The sequence below is a fragment of the Meleagris gallopavo genome, chromosome 10, assembly GCF_905368555.1.
Source record: "Meleagris gallopavo chromosome 10, MGAL_WU_HG_1.1, whole genome shotgun sequence".
Lineage (NCBI taxonomy): Eukaryota > Metazoa > Chordata > Aves > Galliformes > Phasianidae > Meleagris > Meleagris gallopavo.
Window position 1 is genome coordinate 22233346 of NC_139413.1, and position 21528 is coordinate 22254873.

The window sequence follows — 21528 nt, forward strand, 5'->3', positions numbered from 1 at the left end:
CTCCAGACACATCTGGTCTGCACACAAAAGTTGCTCGGGCTACTGGAGAATACTGAGCTACATATCAGTCGAATGTATTACAAAAGCAGTTCATGTGACAGCAGTGTCAGCTCTTCTAGAGAGTCTCTAATGGGGGGAGAACATCATTTGGTATGTGATACTAATATGATACAGATTTACGTTCCCTTGGCAGAAAACCAATGTACAATACACACTGAATGTTTAGTTTAATTAAACAGCCTAGAGAGAGTAATACTGCATCTTATTAAGCCTCTCCAATGTTAAGATGTTAGCTAATGCAATATCGATATCTGACCATGCTTCATAGGAAAAAGAACATTTAATTGTATTTGACTCTAAAACAATAAATTGTCTGCTAGTGCCAAAACATTTTGCTGTGCTGTAGAGGATCAACAGGGCAATAAAGCATGCATCTGCAATTTGGAGATACAGCACTGAAGAGAAAGATTAGCATCGACAGGATGAAACACCACATATGATTTTCTTCCTCTCCAAACACGCACAAATTAAAAATTAAGATTGAATAATGTTGTTTTTTTTTTTCCTCATAAGATAATATCCCCATCAAGAACAGAATTTGCTGAGATCAAATGTACGTCTCTACATCACCATAAAACTGATTGTGTTGTAGACTTCAAATAGTGACTTAGTGTTGAAGGGAGGAGATAATCTAGTTGCAGTGGGTATTTATAAAGCATGATCGTCCTTCACAAAGAAATCAGTGACCTAAGACATGTTTATTCTAGAACAACTAGACAGAGTTCTTCATAGGGACGAAGTTATTAATATAAAGTAATTGAGAAGAACAGCAAGATATACCATAGACTAGTATCATTAGTGTCTTAAACAGCACAATTAAAATTGCTGGCTTAGATGACATAATCCGTGCTGAGGTATCATATGATACCTCTTCATCCATAGTTCTCAAATTGTTTCCAAAAGAAACAAACAAATGCACAGAAGCACAGATCAGTCATACAACTTTCCATATGGTGTTAATTCTGTGATTCTGTGATTATCTGGCAAAAAACCCACACCTGTAGAATATGTGTAAGTGGAACCCCAGCTTAGCTTTGATTTGACCAAATCAACCAGCCTTACACAGTATCAACAGACAATTTTCCAAAGTCTCTTAGGATTCTTACTAAAAAGTTACTGATAAAGGTGTTCAGGGGAATTTTAGATAGTCTCTTGGCAATACTGAAGTTTTTTTTAAGATCTTTCTTGATTATCAAAAACATTTTATGCTGGTAATTATTTGTGAGCAAACACTGTCATAGAATCATAGAATTGCCCAGATTGGAAAAGACCTTCAAGATCATGAAGTCCAACCGCAACCTAAACTGTCCTGCACAGGCACCACCTTGACCTAAAGATTAAATTTCCAGATTGCTTATTTGGAAACCATGACATTCAACATTGAACTCATCACTTAGACAGGTAATGAAACATTTATCCAGCTACTCATTACAACATGTAAGAGTCACTTCTTAAGTCTGCCAACAACCACTCTTCAACTGTTTTTCTCTGGTCTTTGTTCCTTACTCTTCTAGTGAATATATAAAATCTCAATTTCACATATTCCTGCCCACCAAATATACTCAAAATTTGCAATGGTCCACTCTATTCAGTAAGTTTTTAAACATTGTTCGAGTAATTGCCAGTTAGATACACTGCTCCCAGACACTGCTGTATGTGACCAGAACAGTATTTCAGTGTTTCACGTTTCTTTTCTTCTGATCACATTTGTTATTTTAATCAAAAGAAAACATTTTGAGCATTCTCCATTATGGAACAGAATGGCTTGCTCCACTGTTAATATAACACGAGTTCCTAATGGAAAAATTCTCTTTATTCAAAGGCATAGAGATATTCTGGCCTCCACGTGGTAGATATCTGCCTACTACTAGGATATTAACTCAAAGTAGTAGTAACTACGTTTGCAGACATGTTCTGCAGAAGAAATAGGATAATCTGCAGAACAAAAATGAGATGTGGTGAATTTTAAAGGGAAAATAAAGTCAGTAAATGTACTATGTCTATATAAATGTGCAGACATGAACACACTTAGAACATAATCCAATCCAATCCACTGTTGAAACCCATGGACATTTGACAGTATCCACTCAGCAGAACCCATCCTGGCTATGGCTTCTAATGCAGTAGCATCTACAAGTGAGAATGGGAATAAAGTTAGATGTGGCTCAAACTCTGATAGATACATTTGCTTCACCGTTTAAGCAGAAAATAATGAATAACGAAGCTCAAACATTTCCGGCTGCCATCGCTCCTTCTCAGAGACTACAAGTTACATCCTACAACATTATATTAAACTCATCATTTTCTGCTTTAGAGGTAGAATGCAAAATGATTCAGATGCCTTATAAAAGTCATCTATCAATTTAATTCCCCCAAGTGTCTTTTCTTTGTGCTTACAAGCAGCAGCAGAGAGCTTCTCTCTCATGCTCTCTTTTTTTAAGTAAAGCTATAATTACCTGGATGACCCGAGAATACAGAGTTGAGAAAACAAATGCAAACCTGCTATTTCTTTCCTCTGTGTGTCAAAACACTCACTAGATTGACAATGATTGAACCCCACTTCCTAGAAAACAACAGTTAACATCCTCTCCTTTGAAAAGAATGGTCTTCGCCTCTTCTTGACGCTTACTACATAAAAAGAGAGTAAATGAATAAGCAAACAAATTTCTGCTCCAAAGTTTATTTGAATCCCTGCCTTTACGACACATTCTTTTCACTGTTCTCTTGGGTCAGAATAAAACTTCTGACAGCTTGAGAAATACACATATAAATTAGGGAGGGGAAAACGAAAGAAACCATGGATAGAGAATGAAAGCTCACATTCATTGTTACGATGTGAAACAGTACTGAAAGTGTAAATTGGTGTGTGATATCATGTGAAGTGTTATAAGAAAGCTTTCTCACTTGTCTGAGTATTAATTTCATTAGTCAGATACCTTTAGAAGGTCAGTAAGGAGCAAAAGGAAAGAATGATGTTAATAGCCAGTGCCAATATGACCAAAGTTGGATTTTTGAATGGTACAATTATGATTCTTAAGGAAATAGAAATAAAAAAAAAATCAATAAAAGCTGTAATAAAAAGATAAATATGCATTGAGCCCAGAACATGGGCCACTAGAGAGGTAAGTGATGCAGGAAAAAGCCAGTTCTGTCCACCAGCTGTCACTCCAATATGGATATTATTAATTTTTGGACATAGCAATTGGTTTAGATACAGTCCCAAAGCCTTCTTTAGTCCAGTATATCATACAGGGGATGGGATAAACTCCTCAATGTTTTATGCAAGACATTAAAACCATAGCTTGTCGTTAGTGGTAGAGGACATAACAGCCTCTAGGCAGACTTTCCAGCCTTACTGCTCAGTCACTGTTTGAAGCAAATAGACATATAACAGTTGGCACCACATAAGGAGTTTGTCCTTTTTTGGTCAGAAAGGATTCAGAAGTCCTGAGAACACCTGCTCTTTGAAGTTTCCTCAGGTTTAGAGTCTCTCAAAAGAAAAATGTGCAAAGATCTCAGATATATGTCTTCAGATATGTACCATATAAACCCCATGATAATATTTTGGCAGCTCCTACACATGATACCAGAAAACATAAGCACAAGCTAATAAGACAAACCAAGGAAAACTGACCATTCAGCATCACATGTTCAGCAGCTGACATTCAGCTAGAAGCCATCAGTCCTTGCCTTCTCAGCTACAGGGCACTCTGTCCAGTGCGCTGATTCACTCTAGGGATGCACAACACCCATCTATCATGACTACACAAGGGGACATCAGGCAAAATTTGGGTGGTCTGGATATGATTCTTATTTTCAAACTTCCCCTGAAACATCTAGATTTGGATGAAGTTAATTGTACCCAAATCACTTTTCTTTCTTCTACCTTCTTCCACATTTCTCCATAAATCTAATAAGACCAATATAAAGCCTCAAAAAAAAAAAAAAAAAAAAAAAAAAAAGTTGATTCTATAACCTCTGGAACAAGCGATGCCCACAGTGTCTTCTCTAATTCTGCAGATGATACGTGTAAGCCATGCATTATTAGAGGTACTATTTCAGAGACATGCCACTACCCCTTTGTAACCATAGAAGCAACCTCATTTTTCCCCTTCCATTCATCATCTCATGGTGATCTTTTTACCACTGTGCAACACCATGGCAATGGCAGCAATTATTTACATAAGCAATTAATAGTAGAAAAGTTTCTTACAATTTTAAAAAAAACTTCTAAAGGTTAAAAAGATTTAAAAAGTATTTCCTCTTCTTGCTTCTAGCTAACGGGAATATGTCAGTTTAGATACACTCTTATTCTTACTGACATCAAGCACAGAAGTCAATTTCTCCTTATTCTTATAGATATAGACCTTTGCACAGTCTGAGAATGTCTTAAGTGTTCCTGAAAAACAGCTTGCAAAATCAGTGGTGCATCAATGTTTGTGCGACCTCCTAGCAGTTCTTCATGACATTTCATTCATTTTTTTTCAGATTGTTTCAATAATGTTCTGAGAGCTGTTGTTTTACAGAATGGACTAGTCCAAAGCAGCTGTAATTTAGAAGTCGTTATTTACCCATCTGATAACACTCCAATTTCTCTATCTGAATGATACTTCTTAATAATAGGCACAATCTGACATGAGTCAAAGAGGATGGAGATTTCTGTTGGCTCCATGGATTCATGCAGAAAAAGGATGGCATGTCCAACAAGACTGCTACCATCATACCTGTCTTACAAAGAAAGAGATGCTTTTATTGCAGAATAACATAGAGCCTCCTTCAATTAACTTGAAGCCTACTGTGGTACGCCCATCAGTAGGGCTGAAAGGAGCCAAACGTGCTTTTAGACCTGGAGTGGGCAGTCAGCAACCTGCATATTCTGATCTTGGCTCTTCCTCTACATGCTTGTTCCTCTCACCTGCCAGTGCAGATAACAACACCTCCTGAGGATTAGCTGACGTTTGTAAAGCACTTTGAAGGTATAAAGCATCACTGTGAGTACAAGTTAAGTGTTAATTCATCTGCCAGGCTGATTCACTCTTTGACCCCTCTGCAGAGACTTCCAGTTAGTGTCAGCTCTGTCAGCTTTTGCTATTCAGGCACCTGTCCACCAGCTATGGGATGGAAGCCAGCAATTCACACAGGACGCAGAGAAGCCGTCAGATGGTGGTAACATTTGGTCACGACAGGGCTGAATTGGATTTGAAAGGGTGACCTGGAGGTGAAAGGCTCTAGCAAGAAGCAACTGCTGTTCAAATGCATATTAAATTAGGAAGGGGCCAAAGAGACAATTTTAAGACCCAGATCAAGTTTAGACAAGATTTTTGAGTCAGCTGCATAGGAAATTCTTGTATAATTTTTACCCTCGATGAAAAGGAATCAAGAGATACATTCTTTTTGGATTTTGGGCCTGACCTCCAGCCAAAAAATGTGAAGGGTAACTGAGAACAAGGAGAGTTATTGTTCTGTCACATCCTTTCTGTCTCCTCTATACAGGAACAGACATGCAAATAAAGCCAGAGATATGGGTTTTGACCTCAGCAAGCTCTGAAGATTTTAGTAGCCTGCATAATAGGAATAAAGCATTGGGATTGAAGTGGGTATTAGGCCATTACCTCACACTAACTGTACAGGGCCAACTGAGATCATCAACATCTCAGACCTCACTTGCATGTCTGTACTTTGCATCCGTTGACACAGAAACCATACAAGATCTGGATCTCTGTATGCCCTGCTGGAAATCCTGCTGTGCTCACTTGTCTGCAGCAGCACTGGCTCTATAGAGACAGAGCTTTTCTGAGAAGGGAGGGGGAAATTATGGCGAAAAGAATCAAAAGCTTTTGGGGAAAGGGAAAGAACAATATAAAATAGAAGGAAAATTAGTTAACAACAACAACAAAAAGTAAAGTTGTGACAGCATTGTTATTCTGGCAATTAACGACAAAAAAATTGAGATACAAAACAGAAATATCGAAATGACCATGTTGTCATGTTGTCACTGTCATGTTGTCACTGGGCGATCCAGTTTGACTCTTGTCTGGTTCTTCAAATTTTCTCAGTTGAAATGTTCCCAATAGCTGTATCAGGGAATTTAATACTCCTTACTACTTTTCCTTAGACAGTTGCTTGCTGTGTAACCAAGGGCAAAGCATGTAATGTCTTTAGGCTTCATTAGTTGCTGCCTACACCTGAAGCTATATTAAGTTCAAGAGTTCCTGTTCAACTATTCACTTCTTAGCAGCGTTAATATTTTTCTGTTTTACAAATAACTTTTAATTATACCCTCACAGAACCTTCTGACCAAGGTACAGAGTCTTTACTTTTCAAGTACATAAATAAGGCCAGAAGACATTGCCTGCCTCTCTTCCAATTACAAAAGCAAAGATAGATTCAAAAGCGATGGCTAGGAATTAGGACTCGCTGTCCCCTAATCTTCTAGAGACTAATCCAGTTGGGCAAAAATACATGTAAGCAAATCAAATTTTCTAATGACCAACTTCTATTGTCTCTCAAATAATATATGGTATTACTCATTATTTCTCATTAAATAAGTGACAGCTGGCAGAATATAAAGTCATCTGGCAGAAGACCTAAGGCAAACAAAATAAAATACTTTTAAAATTACCTTTTACCGCACAAATCACTGCTACCAGATTTTGTCCAAAACACAAACATCAATTAGATAAATTCAAAGAAAAATATTCCATCATCTCACATAAAGAAGTGAATGCAAATTCTCAATCAGAAAATCCTCAGATAACATGTTGCCAGAAGCTCTGTCCTATTCTTCCAGTCTGTCCCTTAATATCCACAATAAGCGACTGGATACTGAGCCAAATAGACTTTGTACTTGTTGCAGCATCACTATTCTTATTTTCCATTTAGCCCTTAATTTATATTGCAGAATATGACTTTTGTAGATCTTAGAAACTTAATGCAGTGCTTGTTCATGAAAAGCATGCAAACAGTCCTTGAAGACAGACCAGTGTGGAGTTAGAAAGACACAAATATATCTGCATGCAAACTGCCAACCTGTCCAGTCAGGTAGAAGGAAACGACGAGAGATATCTCATTCAAAGCCTGCGTGGCCACCTTCTTCCTTGGGAAGCAACAGGAAGGCTACAAATGGACACTGTGCATGTGTTTTGCTAATGATGGACAGCTGAACAGCAAACTAATGATCTCTCTGCCTTCCTGGCAAAGCAGAAGCCATCCATAGCTGTTAGTCTTATTCTGTTCCTCTGAAAGTTGTCTCCTCTTTACTTGCACTCAGGCCAGTGACAAGTACATCCAAGGAAGAGATAAAAGTGAAAGCAGATAAACAGAAACATAAGGACACTGAAAGAGATTAGGGACTATACAGGAGCCGTAGCTACTTGTGGGAGGAACAACAAGCTAAGAAATAAAAAAAAAGAAAGAAAGAGTTGTCCATGACGTTCTCTTGTTGACCCAGGATTCATTCACAGCTGGTAGAATAGGTTTTCCTGAGTTTTACAGACTCAGAGGTAGCTCACCCTTACATATCAGCATAGCATTTCACATCAAACTGTAGAATATTTTCTCCATGCTTTACAACCAGTGGTATTTATTACCTGTACAGTGCTATAAAAGTTAAAATGTAATGGTCACTTTGGAAGGATCTGCTTTTATGACTAAAAGCACAACACATCATGCCTTCTGCAAGGCACTTATCAGCATCAGATGCATCTGATTTTTTTTTCCCTCCAATATTCCCCAACCCACATTGGCTGATAGGCAACTGTGCTGCTGCCGGCAATACCACCTTGTGTTCTGCCCATCAAACCAAACAGCAAGGCAGCTGATGGAGGCTATAAGTAAAGCCATAAGATCTCAAAGGAAACATATTCCCTCTAAGCACATATTGGGGACTGTAATACATACATACATATATAAAAAACTAATTCCTATAGAAAGAGTACGCAGGTCTCACAAAACATCTGGGACTCACAATTTAACACAGTGGCATAAGAAGTAATCAGAGAGATAATCTGAAGAGTATTCAATAGGGCAGGGCTAAACAAAACTATAATAGCTTGTAAGAAGAGTATTTCCCACCCCAGAGAGTAGCAGCTGCTGACATTCACAGTGGTTGACAATTTGCTCTGAATTATGTTTATATCAGATCAATGTTTGATCTCTCCTAAACTATCTAAACCATGTCTCCTAAACCATTAGCACTGATGGTCCACGTTCTGATTTCAGGTTCAGTCACTAAACACCAGACTGACTAGCCAGTTTATGATGCACTTTACTGACTGCTTCAGTCGATTGGTTCTGCAAAACCATGTAATTTGGGTTTGTCAAGCTACTCTGAAAGATACAGACAATTTTGGTAACAGAAGAACCCTAAATATGTTGTTATCAACTTGGCCATCTCACTGGCATGTAGAATCAAATCTGAATCAAAAGTGATGTTTTCTTCCCACATTGGGCTAAGGACCCAGCTTCCTGCTCAAATTAGGTTTGGAGATCTGAAGTCAGGCAAATCTGACTAATTTTTACTTGCTGCTGTCTTATAATCCGTTTTTCCTCGGTCTGGTTTGCTGCATAAATACAAAATCCCAACAATAAATAGCTTTCACTTTTTGGTCAAGCAAAAAAAAAAAACGTTTTTTGGACGCTATACTACCTCAGTAATCCCAGGAGTTTCTTCAACATGTGAATGAAACTACTGAAATCTGGTGGTTTCTTCTCTGATCGCTGACTATGCAGGGAGTGAACAGTGACTGACCACACTCCTAATGTAGGCTCCTTGATTTACTGCTGAAGTTAGAAGTTATTAATTGTTTGTTACTGATTTTTTTTTTCTACAATCAAGACATGATATGCCCGACCTTACACATATATGCCACTTAGAAACTTAAAAAGTTTCAAATCAGTAGTCAGGAGAAGGGACAATAAACAGTTCATTGAATGGTATCAGAACGTTAAAGGAAAAATGGCAGTCAGCAATATTACTCGCACTTAACATTGAATACTGGCCTGTTGCTTTATGATCATTCCACAAACTGACCCAACCCTTATCTAGAACACAGAATAATACTTGAATAGAAGGAAAGAAATAGTACATCTCCCTCTGAAAAGCTGGAAACAGCAACAAAACACATTTCAGAATAAGACATTTCTCCATAAATGAATGAATGATGAATGAATTATTTATGTGACATATTTGCTGTCTGCTTGTTGAAACTCTCTTGGAAATACAGAGAAGTCACATGTGCCCCATGTTTGTCACATCAAAATAGTTCCAGAGGGCTGATCTCCCTTCCCAAAGATACATCACAGGCTCTGCTAGCCAGAGGAACCAGAGAAATGCCACAAGGTTTACCCTGTTATTCCAAGAGACAAAGAAACAAGATAGAACCCAAACATTCATGACTTAGCTTAGTGAAAGTTCTCTGGAAGCAGAAAGCGATCACATTAAACTTCAGCAGACAACTCATGGGTAAACCAAACTTTTGGTGAACTCGCTCTATTTCTTTATATTTTCTGCAACAGTTTGGTCGCCTCTATGCTCCCACACATCACACTGTGAACGGAGAAAGTCCAGAAGTATACTTTAATAAAGTTCCCATTTCTCCCAAGAACTTCTTCCCTTCAACTTCAGATTTCTCTGAAGGGAGGAGATTTCTGCTATCTCTGATGGTTGGAACCTGATCCTGTCATCATTAGCTTTCTCAGAAACTCTTCATTTGTTTAATGCTGGTCTGTAATAAGAGGCAGGAAGGATAGTCATTTTTATAGCAACTACCTGCCAACAGAATTCATTTCTTTATCCCTTCAAAATCTCACATCTGTCCATGTCTCCAGGCACTAGTGGAAAAAGCTCTGCATTAGTTATTTTTATTATCAACATAAAAATCTTTCCATTTATTTATTTATTAAGAAAAAAAAACCCAGCTATCTACAAAACTCAGTTCATTTTGTCCTTAGGCAGACATTTAAAGCTATCTGCCAACTTCTTTTCTTAATAACAAAATAAGCGAAGTCTTTATTACACAGAGTGTAACAAAATATGTCCAGCTACATTTACCCAGCTTAGACATATGCCATCCATTTATCAGGCAAGAAGTCTGTGACTGAAAGAGGAAATACCTGATAAAGAAAAGGGGCCCATTTCTGAACCTCAGCCACGGATGAATGCAGATGACGGTGCTGAGCCTCAAAAACGTGTTCTGTCCTGATAGGTAGCCAGATCCACACTGCACACTGGAGCAGGGACAGATACCAAGAGTCCAGAACAGTCCAATACAGAATACAGAGAGACCTGTCCATTCACAGCGAGGAGGCTCAGCCCTGTGACTAACCTCCATTTGGGATTCAAGTGTGCATATCTGCAGGATGCTACACCAAATGGCTCCTCCAGTTCTTCTCTAACATAGCAGAGAAGGGAAAAGCTTGTAGAGATTTGCCCTTGGGAGACACCATCACATCCTCAACCACCAGCTCCTCGGCCTGACCAGCCTGCTTTCAGGTCGCAGCTTTGCTTTTGCTTCTTGACAGCATGACATGATGAAGGCTGAAAATACGGACATGGTTTAGTGGGTGATATTGGTAATAGGAGGATGGCTGGACTGGATGATCTTTGATGTTTTATCTAACCTTAACAATTCTATGATCCCAAACCATTTAAATTCCTTGCACAAATGTCTGTTGGACTCTGATATGAGAACATGGTAAGTGATGGGAATTGCACATTCTGTCCAGAATTTTGTGGCCTACTTCAGAGTAAGCAGTCTCTGAAAGGCAGGGAGGATTTGGAGCCCTACCCAGGTTATGTGTCATAGCTGCTGCTTGAACTCTTTCTAGGCTAGCGACTGGCATGTTAAACCCAAGCAGCACATATTAAGCTGACACAAGATGAAACGCATTAGGCAGATGGCATGTTTTCTCTGTGCAAGCCAGCACCGGAGTATTTCCTCCTAATGATCTCCTGTTCTTGTTCTCGCAGCAAAATTAGTTTTAAAGGAAAAAGAAACAGAAAAATACATAGCATGATGAGAGCAAAGATTGCTGTCTGAAAAATACATCAACATCAACAAGAGAAGGATTTTATTCTTTCAATTCCATGGCTTTTATTTATATATATATATTGTTTATAAAAACAAACACCCTATTTAGTCAGACGTGAAAAGTCAAAATTTACATTTAAATGGAGGCATTTAGGTGTTTTTTTCCCCTCTCATCTCTTGAATGCAGAGTATAAAAGACTAAAAACTCTCAATTTTCCTAAATGGAAGGATAACAGGAGAATTTTGCATTCTGAGAGTTATTCATTAAATGAACAATGTTTAAGTCAGTAATGACCAAAGCCCACCTGATCAAGGGGAAAGGAGCACTGGCTATTAGGCCTGATGGGGATTTACTCAACAGCTGAGACCAGCAGAAGTTGTATTCTCATTGTGCCCCGTCCCCAAGGAGTAAATTATGCCAAATATAGCTCCCTGAGAGCAACATCTACATTTTCAGATATACAGTGGGTCACTGTCCAACTGAAAATCACTGCAATTGTAGAGATTTCAGAGCTACAACAGCACAGGGTTCATTGCTGGAACTACTGTGGATGTTTCAAGGCATGAGATGGACTGCTTGTAAGAGAAAATAAGACAACCTAGAACAAGTTCATAATTGCACTGTATTAAAGCTATTGTAAAATAATGGAAGTGGAGACAAATACTGTGATGGCCCCCAAAGCTTGTCAACAATTAACTCTTTTTTCTCCTCCCATTTCTTCCTGGCAAGGAAAACGAGTACTGACTCTAAACTGAGTCAATCAAATACACTGGTAAGTAACATGCACAGAGAATGCCATCCCAGTCCATAGAAAGATACAGCACCATTTTTAACCAATTTATCTCGCTGGAGCAGCCCAGCAGTAACAGATGATGTACCATAGCAGCTCATTCAGTCCAGAGCTGGATTGCCACTCTCTGGCTTTTTCTTAGATGGAGCTGATCCACAGTGCTAAAAGGATATAGACAAAAAGAAACCTCATCATTTTTAAAACCACAGTTAACCACAAATCCAGTCACCACTCTGTGGGGCTTTATATCAATTGTTTTTAACTCTCTCTTGTGTGTTATACTGAGAGAGACTCATACAAAACAGATGAAGAAAAAAAGAATAAAAGAAGAATCACAGAAATAGACTGGGTGCATTTTTTAAAGCAGAGGAAATAGTACACAAATAGCTGGAGAAGGTACACATACAATCTAAACACCTGGGAGGTAGGAGTGCTATCGTTTATGTACCCAGCAGTAGGAAATCACTAACTAACTTGCTCTTTTTAATGTTGAAAACAGTGTTTCCAGTCCTAGCACTGCTTTACTATTGGGAAGTATACTCTAATGTTTGTCCTTCGTGGTATCAGCCCCTCCATCTCCTGTTTGTGAAGGGGTATATGCAAAGGATAAGTAAAATATAAAGGACTGAGAACATCTTAAACTTTTGACTCTGAATTTAAGCTTGAGAGACAAAAGGGTTTAAAGTAAGCCAGTGGGAGAGCCATAACATATGTCTTCAACCTGTACCAGACTTCTCCTCAAACAACCACCAGCATCCCCTCTGATCCCCCGGAGACCACCTATCCTGCTCTAAGGAGTCTGCCTAAGAAATAAAAATTCCTCGTCTCCTTCTCCAAGCTCTTTACAAGGTCTTTACAGCTGTGTCTATCCCTGTAGTACCCTGTGATACCTTCTAGGCCTGTGTCCCACTCCAGCCAAATAACTAGCATGGATGGGTCCTACCTGTGTTCCTTGTTTCCTTTGAACGGACATCCAGAGGTGTGAGCAGAAGCTCCAAAGGACCACCACAAACCCACCTGGGCTGAGGCCTGCCCTGCAAGGAGGAGACTGTACAGATGTGGGTTTTGCTTATTTTGTTTGTTTTCTAACACCCACAGGACTTTGTTTTTATTTGTTTCTCTACTTCAGATGGCAGCACTTCAAATCCATCCTGTTGCCTGCAATCTTCAAAAGCAAACAAAGTCTGTTGACACTATATGGCAGGTTTCCCAGAACCACTGTCCCTTCACTTTGATGAATGAGCTCACAGCCACTAGGTATGCAGTCTTTCCAGACACGCAGGTAATTAAAGCCTACCTGGTATTTTAACCCAAATATGATGTATAACACTGAGAAAATGTTGAGATCTGTATACCATTAATATGACACCGTCAAAGGGTAATGAATATTGTAATGCACCATAGGAAAACAGTTACTGTTCATGGACACAGACATGTTTCGTTTCAGAAAAACCCTTAGGATGCAATTTTAGCCTCCAGAGTGATGCCAGCTTGAAACAACCCTGATCTTAATATTATGGGATCCTGTGAAACATATCCTGCATTGCCATCACTTACCATGACCAATTTTAACAGTCCACAAGGTCTGGTGTATTTATACACATTTCTATGGCATCCATGCCCACAACGTCCGAATCTGACATCTGTTAATTCCATGCAAGTGAACTCAGCTGGACAAGAGGATATAAAATAATATAAAATGTCAGCTTTCATGCTATATGGATTAAGCCAGCCATGTAATCAGACAGACTTTATGATGGGCATATCATGGGTAAGCAGTGATGACAGAGTTTATCAGTTACCAAAAAACAGTAATACATATGCTTGATTCTGTCTCTGTAGGAGATTTTCAATCAGTGGTCCCTAACTCAGGCGCACATGGTTATCACAGCTGGTGGAAACGTTAAACCTTCTGGGTTACCTTCCAGCTCCAGCAAGGTTTAGCATGCCCTTGAATTAACCTTGAATCTTACCCAAGGGAATAGCTGTGCAATAAATTTAAACAGGCAGCTCCAACCAGCTGCAAATACACAGGGATTGGGACAGGGCAAGGCCAATGGAGACTCAGCAACAAAGCTAAGGTACAGCTGTCTACCTTCTGCTTGTCTGCTCGTGTACTGCATTATGTGAGTCATCAGGCTGCTGTGCTCCTCAAGGCAATGGCAACTGATCTCCAAAGGGTCAGGCACCACCTGAAAGTGAATTACATTTCACACTGAGTATGTAACTTCTTTGAGATGACTTCTCTGCTGGCACTGCACCACCCTGGTGTGGAGAAATACCTGTCAGGTTGTGGGCTCACTACAGAAATCCCTCCTATGTACTCAGCTCCTCTGTATTCAGTTACTGGGAGAAAAGCTACATGACAGGTCTGAGTTATCTGAATATTTCTTGCCCCCGAAGTATTTCCAAGGGTTTTTTTGTGAGTGTTGTTTTTTTCCCCCCAGCAAATATTCTTATATCCTTTTTAATAGCCAAGCTGTGGGGAAGACAAGCATTTGCAAACTTTTTTCAAAGAAGAACATCAGTTGCTTCACAGCAAGTGAACCAGCTCAAAGATACAGAGACCAAAGATACGCTGTATAAGCACCCACCAAATTCAAGCCATCTTCTGTACTAGCATGCTGAATATGTACTAAAGATTACCACAGTTAACAACAGTTATACCTTTTCATTTTCGGCAGGGAGGAGTTGTTTGCTTTGTTTTTTAAAAGGTTTTCAAGTTCCCGTAAATGTCATTGAGTTGTGTGTAAGGCAGTGGCATTTTGCTTTCTAATACCAGGAAATTCATATACACATTTGCAGCTGTTTATCTTGTAAATACAGAGTCTGAATGAAAGCACTGTGAGAAAAGTAAGCGGACTGGTTTTTCCCTAACTTTTCTGGAACTCAGTAATATCATCAGTTTCTCTTTCTCTCCCACTTATATTTTGTCTTAAGGCTCTGCATCTTGGAAGACTGTGAAGCTGCTGTGTGATTTTTATCTCCATGATTAAAGTGTTACACTTTATTGAGCTCTTTGCATCAGCACCAAAATCTGCAATGCAGGATTTTACATAACACTTCATTTTCTCCTCGCACCATTACTGTTATTAACCTGGTGGCAATAAACAGAAAATACAGTTTGGCTCATGATGTACTCCTGAGGTTTGTTTTTGTTGTTGTTGTTGTTGTTTTTGTTGTTGTTGTTTTTTTGCATGTGCGCGTGCATAAAACAAAAGGAAAAAGAATGGAAATGAAAGAGCATCTACCCCATAAAAGATTGGGAAAGATTGGGAATCTCTGCATAAACCTGCATTTCCCTCAAAGAACAATTGCAGCTTTTCAGAGTTAAAAGAGAGATTCTGTTCCACAGCATCTGTGTGCAAAGATTTCTTCTGAAACAAGAGATCAGAAAAGAATATCCAAACAACATCAAAATTCTCCACCTCATTACAATTCTTCATTACGCTTCTGAGATGGAAGATTTGACTGATAGTCTGCTTTGGAACTCTGCACCTCAAATAACCCAAACACCCCAGTGTTTGAATTACGGAGTTTGGAGAACACAAGATCTGCCAACAGCACAGCATAAGGGTTTGAATGGAAAGTCAAGAGCTGCATGTGCATGCCATCACAGGTGACCTTCACAGTTCATCGATGGATGGAACCAGAATGTGTCACAGATATGAGATCTCTGAGTACCAAGGAAAAGAGTAGGAGTCAAACATCCACATGTGTAGGAATGTGAGTTACCAATAGAGATCTTTTTTTTGCTGAAGTGGGAAGAGACCTACTGTTTCTTGAATAGAGGCTAGAAGCATGGCTACAAGAGCCACACAGAAAGAGATAGGTCATCTGTGACCAGCTGGTCACCAAAAGCCCCATAATAACAGAGAGAGAACAGACAGAGATAACTATGCCAGTACGGGGAATTAGCTAGATAAGCTTGTCAGAGAAGGAACATTCAGGAGCAAAGCTACTTTTGGTATGAACAGCAATGTTTGGAAGCTTAGGTACCCTTTTCATGGAAAACATAAATAAGGAGGGCAGGCTGCATCGCCTTGCTCTTCTCTGCCCTTCAGATCACATAAGCACTCATTTTAAAGTCCTGAAGTGCCGTGGGTGGAAGCAGGGAGAAGCCTAAAAGTCTATTTGCAACCTGTCTTCAGTTGTTCCTACTGCTCTCCACGAACTGTACTATGCTGCAACATGCACACAAGGCATTTCCTTGCAGGAGCAGTTAAGAAAGGTGATGAAGATTGGGCTGAGTGGTATTGCTACTGCTCCCATCCAACGGATTGCTTACCCTGAGAGGTTCTGGTTATTTTTTGAAGGATTGTTTTGTTGTTTTCTTTTATACCAAAAGAAAGCTTTTAGAAAGCTCTCCAAGCTTCTGCCCCCTACTTTTGTGGGTTCCTGCTCTTTAGTCTCGCTATTTATTTTGCACTTGCTCTTTACTCATAAATGCTGCAGTTTGAAATATAGCAGAACATTTTTCAGTCTGTCAATGTGTTGTTTGCTGTCAAGGAGACGAAATGTTACTACTTTCCTCTGGAGAAGCTTAGGACATGATGGATGAAATGTCACAAATAATTAGACTTTTCTTATGAATTACATTTTTTTTAAACTTGTGTTTTCATGTCAACAGGTATGTTACAGATAGGCTGCATGAAAGGACCTGGGGAAATTTTAGTTCTCTGGAAACAGCAGTAATGTAATATCTGCTAAGCCAAGGCACAGCTCTGGCCAAGACAACCTTTAAACAACTTTCATTATGAAAATTCTGGGCTATGAGAATCTGAATCCATTGGCAAGAACAGAAAGGACCAATCCAGTTCTTCAACAGCATGGACATAATTGTGAATGTAAAGGTTTTCTGACATAGTGCGACCTTAAACCCACCCACTCCAGCATCTTGTTTCTGACTGTGATCATTGGCAGCACTGTTAAGCCCCAGACAATAGCAAATCCAGTGATAATCTAAATAACTATGAGACTTGGAGGGAATAAACAATGCAGTTCACTTTCACACTTCAAACAGAGATGTACTGCAGAGAGGCAGATATTCAGATTGCATAGCATTATTTAGAAGACAGACATGTAGGAATCCTACAACTCTGAACTCTGGCTTGATTATCATGGCTAATCTGCATTTTGTGGATAGGACACACAGCTATGAACATTCCCAATATCTGCCAAATATCTGAGGATGCTGAAGAAAACTGCAGGAAAAAAAATATCACAGGCATTCACATCCTACTTCATTATTGTTATATGAGTTTCTAAAGCTCTCATCATTTTAATCTCTAAGTTTATAAACTGCCAGTTGTTATAGTAGGTAGGCAGTAAATGCTAGATCATACATAACATTGCAGCTGAATTACTGCTTTGAAATCTTGTATCACATGCAATGATTTTAAATTGCTTGCTTTGCTAGAGAGAGACTCAAAGAATGTGAAGCCATGACACCTAAATCACACTAATCAATGATGTAAATCTTAACTGACAGAATGTATCAATAATCAAGAAAGCTCTAGGGGATGAAATCTTGGAAATTACACACTGTTTAGGTCTTCCTTCCATGACAAACTTATTGTCATTTATTGTAGAGTCATGAAGAAAATACAAAGATTAGCAATAAGACAGAAATTACCCTTTGACATGGAAATAAATTATTACTTCTTATGTAGTGCAAAAATAAGTTTCTGCATGCATTTGCTAAGTGATCTCAGCTGATTAGAAATTACTGAACTAAAATGGAAGTGTTGCAGCAAACAACCTGAAAGAATCACTGGTATAACTGCATGCACATATATACGTGCAGAAGGGAGAGGGAGATGTGAGGACCCAATGTTCCTAAATGGAACACAGTTTGCAGGGGACTTCCAGCTATTTCAGATATAAATTCTAAATACTGATATTACTACAACAGGGCCCGAGGAAATGCATAGGTTGCTCCAAAAGTAATGCCTTCTATTTATTTCCACGAAAACTACAGAAGATACAAAAAGCACAACAGCACTGTTTGATAGAGCAAATTCTCAGCTACAAAACGCTATTTTGCAACATAGGCACCACTATTAGTTCTGCCTTTTCACCAGCAATGAACAAGAGCCTGCATGCCATGCTTGTAAAAATCTGCACCAGCAGAGATGACCCACTGTCCCTGACACCACTGCTGAAATGTACCACTCGCTGTCTCATGCTTTCCTCACCTCTTGATCTCCATAAACATTCACAAGCACAACAATGAATGTCAGTGGGTGCCATTTTTTCTGTGTGAAAGGAATTCGGTGTCACTCCTTTGCTTCACTTCCATGTCAGATGCCATTGTGTCAGACTGCCCCTCTGCTGCCATTTTTCGCAATGGGATACTGGCAAGAAGGTTCAACCTCTACTGCCATCCCACCAACATCCACCTCTGACATTGTGGGCCAACAAAACAAAACAGGGAGCATTACTTTCAGAACACCCCTCACAGTTTTCTAATACCAAAACCAGGAAGGGGGAAGAGAGAACCTAAAAATGTTGTGTTTTTGGATTTTTTTCCCTCATCCAGAGAATAGGGCTGAGATCATTACCTCATCCCTAAAGATGACAAACAATGAAAGAACATTGCTTCCCCATGGATAAGAGAAAAGAAAGGGACTGAATACCGTCTTGACTGTGTCACTTCCTTCCAGCAATGCCTAATGAGATTCTATGTTGACGTGGAACCTGCCACACATCCTCTACATCAAAAGGGACCTGCCTCAGACCTTCATGCTACAAAGTATGGTAGGCAGTTGCTTCTGAAACTGAAAGTCCCCATGACTACCAAAAGTCACCTATTGCTCTGTGAAGAGCTTCAAAGTTGATAAAAACCATCACAAAGCACTTCTTTTACTGCTTCAGAACTGTTTATAGTCTAACAGCCATGTGAAGATTTATCAAAGGGAAGAGTTAAGTGCTTGTGTTCTTTTCCTCCCTTCGTACAGCCCATCATAACATACATCATATAGTAGCGGGTATCCTTCCTCTTCCTTCACACTACAGCTAGATAAGGCTCAAGAACATCACCAAATTTTCTGCAGTGAAATCATATCCCAACGTAAATAATATTGGCTCACACAGTATTGGCTCTGTTCCACACAAGTTGTGATGAGGACAAGGCACCAGCTACCTGGGAGCATATCTCTCAGGACTCTGATATTTTGTGGATTCCTGTGGTTGGTTCCTGACTCATTTATCACACATTGAAGGTTGTACTCCTGCCACAATGCTTCAAGGAAGCCGCTCCGCTGTTTTCCAGCCAGCAGAGATGGAAGGGGCAGGAAGCCTCCATATCATGAAATGATATGTGCACTGATTTCTCAGTTCCGCCACAGACTTTGCATTTGACCTTCAACAAGTCACTCAAGTTCCTCTCAGCTCTCACTTTTATAACAGCATTGCCGAACGCTTGTCTGTCTAATCTTCATAAATCACAACCTCCTCCTGGAAGACATTCGCTCATAGTGTATAGCAGGGCAAATTCAATGGGATGCTGATCAGAGCAGGAGCTCCCAGGAACTGCTGTACACAAATAACCTGTGGTTACGCAGACCTCAACGCAACTACCATTCATTGTGTTCTGGAGGGAAGTGCAAGAGTTATTATAATAGGAATATCCAGATAACCTGTTGTTTGAAAGATACTCTGTACTTAAGAAACTGCCCTTGTATTCACTGCTTTGTACCTCAGGTTAAATCAATGCAGGAAATATTCCTTCTATTCCCATATCTCAACAACAATCAAACAAAAGGTCACACGATATATCATCAATAAAATAACATCTCTTGAAAATCAGTTTTGCCTCACAGTTTTCGTATACTCTAATTACTTTTGAAATAGAAGTGTCCTTCTTTAACCCTGTCAAGAAGTTATAGGCACAACGTTCAGTTTCCATTTAAAAATCAAAGCACAAAAGGGTAGGGAAAAAAAAAAAAAATCGCTAACACAATGTCAGTTGGGCTGTAGAAAAAAGAACATGGAGATAAACATTATCCTTTTTAGTTTGCTACCAAAACAGAAGATATTGAGCTAGAGCATGACAATACAATCAAGTACACATATGCAGACAAACTGGCGAGTTGAGCCTCCAGCTCAATCGAAGCTGGAAAAATGATCAGAGGGGTGGGGAAAAAAATAATAAAGCCGTTAGGATAAATGAAAAAATAAATAATGTTTTTTAAATCTTTAGGTTTAAACACGTAAAATAAACTGTTCCTGGTAATGGGAGAAAAGTCTGAGGGTTGGTTTTTTTTTTTCCTGTTAACATGGGATTTTTATTCTGACAATTTCTCTTTAATGTTCCTTGAACATAGGCTACTCAAGCTGCACATCAAAAATATACTGGCTTGGAGTTTAATTTTGGGACATTTAACATTACGTTTTCCCAAGAAATGGCTGTTCTTTTCCTGAATTTCATGGCTCATTGAGCTTTCAGGTAAGAGATGGTTTTACAGGGATATGTCTCTGTACATTCTTTACAGTCCTTATAAAACTGCCTGGCCAGCTGCAGCACTCTGATTGCCTGGGGGACAGTTGGCAGGGGTAGGTTAATCCATGTGACCCTCATAGTTCAACTGAAACTACTGCAAACTTTCCAAACAGCCATCTTTATTTCCTTGCTGTCCTCTCTTCAGTTTCCAAGAGATATCCAGGCACAAACTTTCTCAATGACAGCTGGAAACAAAGAGATAGGTGAACACAACATGTTTCTTCCTGGAAAAACATGCACAGCAGTAGAGACAAAGATTCCAGCATACCCATAGATTTACAATCCCTTAGGTACCAACCCAAGTGAAAACTCACATATGGCACAAGTGTAACAATTAGAGTTGTGCTGAACCGTATTTCTATACCAACAAGAAATACAATTAATCTGCTGGGAGGGGTGCATTACTAGCTGGTAGCTGTCCTCTCCAGAAATGAAAATAACATGCTTACTTTTTGATGGAAATGACAAGCAGATGCAATCCTTTCCAGGTTATCCTTTATCCTACATGGTAGTGCGTTTGACTTTTAAACAGGCGATGGGCTATCTATCATAATTATTCCAACCTGGTGCAAAAGGGTAACTTCACGCTGCTCACACGCTTTTTCTTCCCATCCTCTGAAGCAGTATTATTCAGATTTGCTGCCTGAGCCATGGAGCACTTTGCAGCTCTACCCTGCCTCCTTCCCATCTCTTTAACACCTCTTCTCCTATTCCTCCCACCCCTATCAGCACTGTCCCCCCAGCAGAAATTGCCACACATCTGTACAAAGGACAAGCAGGAGAATAAGGTGACAGTTCTTTAAGGAATGCATAAAAATGCAAATTAACAAACACCAAATTTGCTGTAAACATTAAATACTTCAGACATGAAACCTTCTGTGCTACAAGAGTGCTTTCAGCATTATCTATTCACAGCAGTTCCTCTGCTCCTGAGGGTCATAAACACTGAGAGATGGAGCCAGCAAAAAAGCTCTAGTTGAAATTCAGCTCACAGCAAAAGCAATTTCCGAGTGTGCAAAGTGCTGTCAGCAGGCCTGATGTTTGTGTATGAAATATAGACAATATGACTGGCCCATCGGCAGTCACTGTCAGCCTGATGGATGGTGCCTGAAAAGAAGTAAAGCGGCTGCCGTTAGGGCCCAGT

The 21528-nt window shown here is 39.5% G+C and overlaps 1 protein-coding gene across 3 annotated transcripts in view; it reads right to left on the minus strand.

The window, feature by feature from the left end:
* Nucleotides 1–21528, minus strand: part of BEND5 (BEN domain containing 5) — an 853353-nt gene that overhangs the window by 98877 nt on the left and 732948 nt on the right. The gene's annotated exons all lie outside the window — the stretch shown is intronic.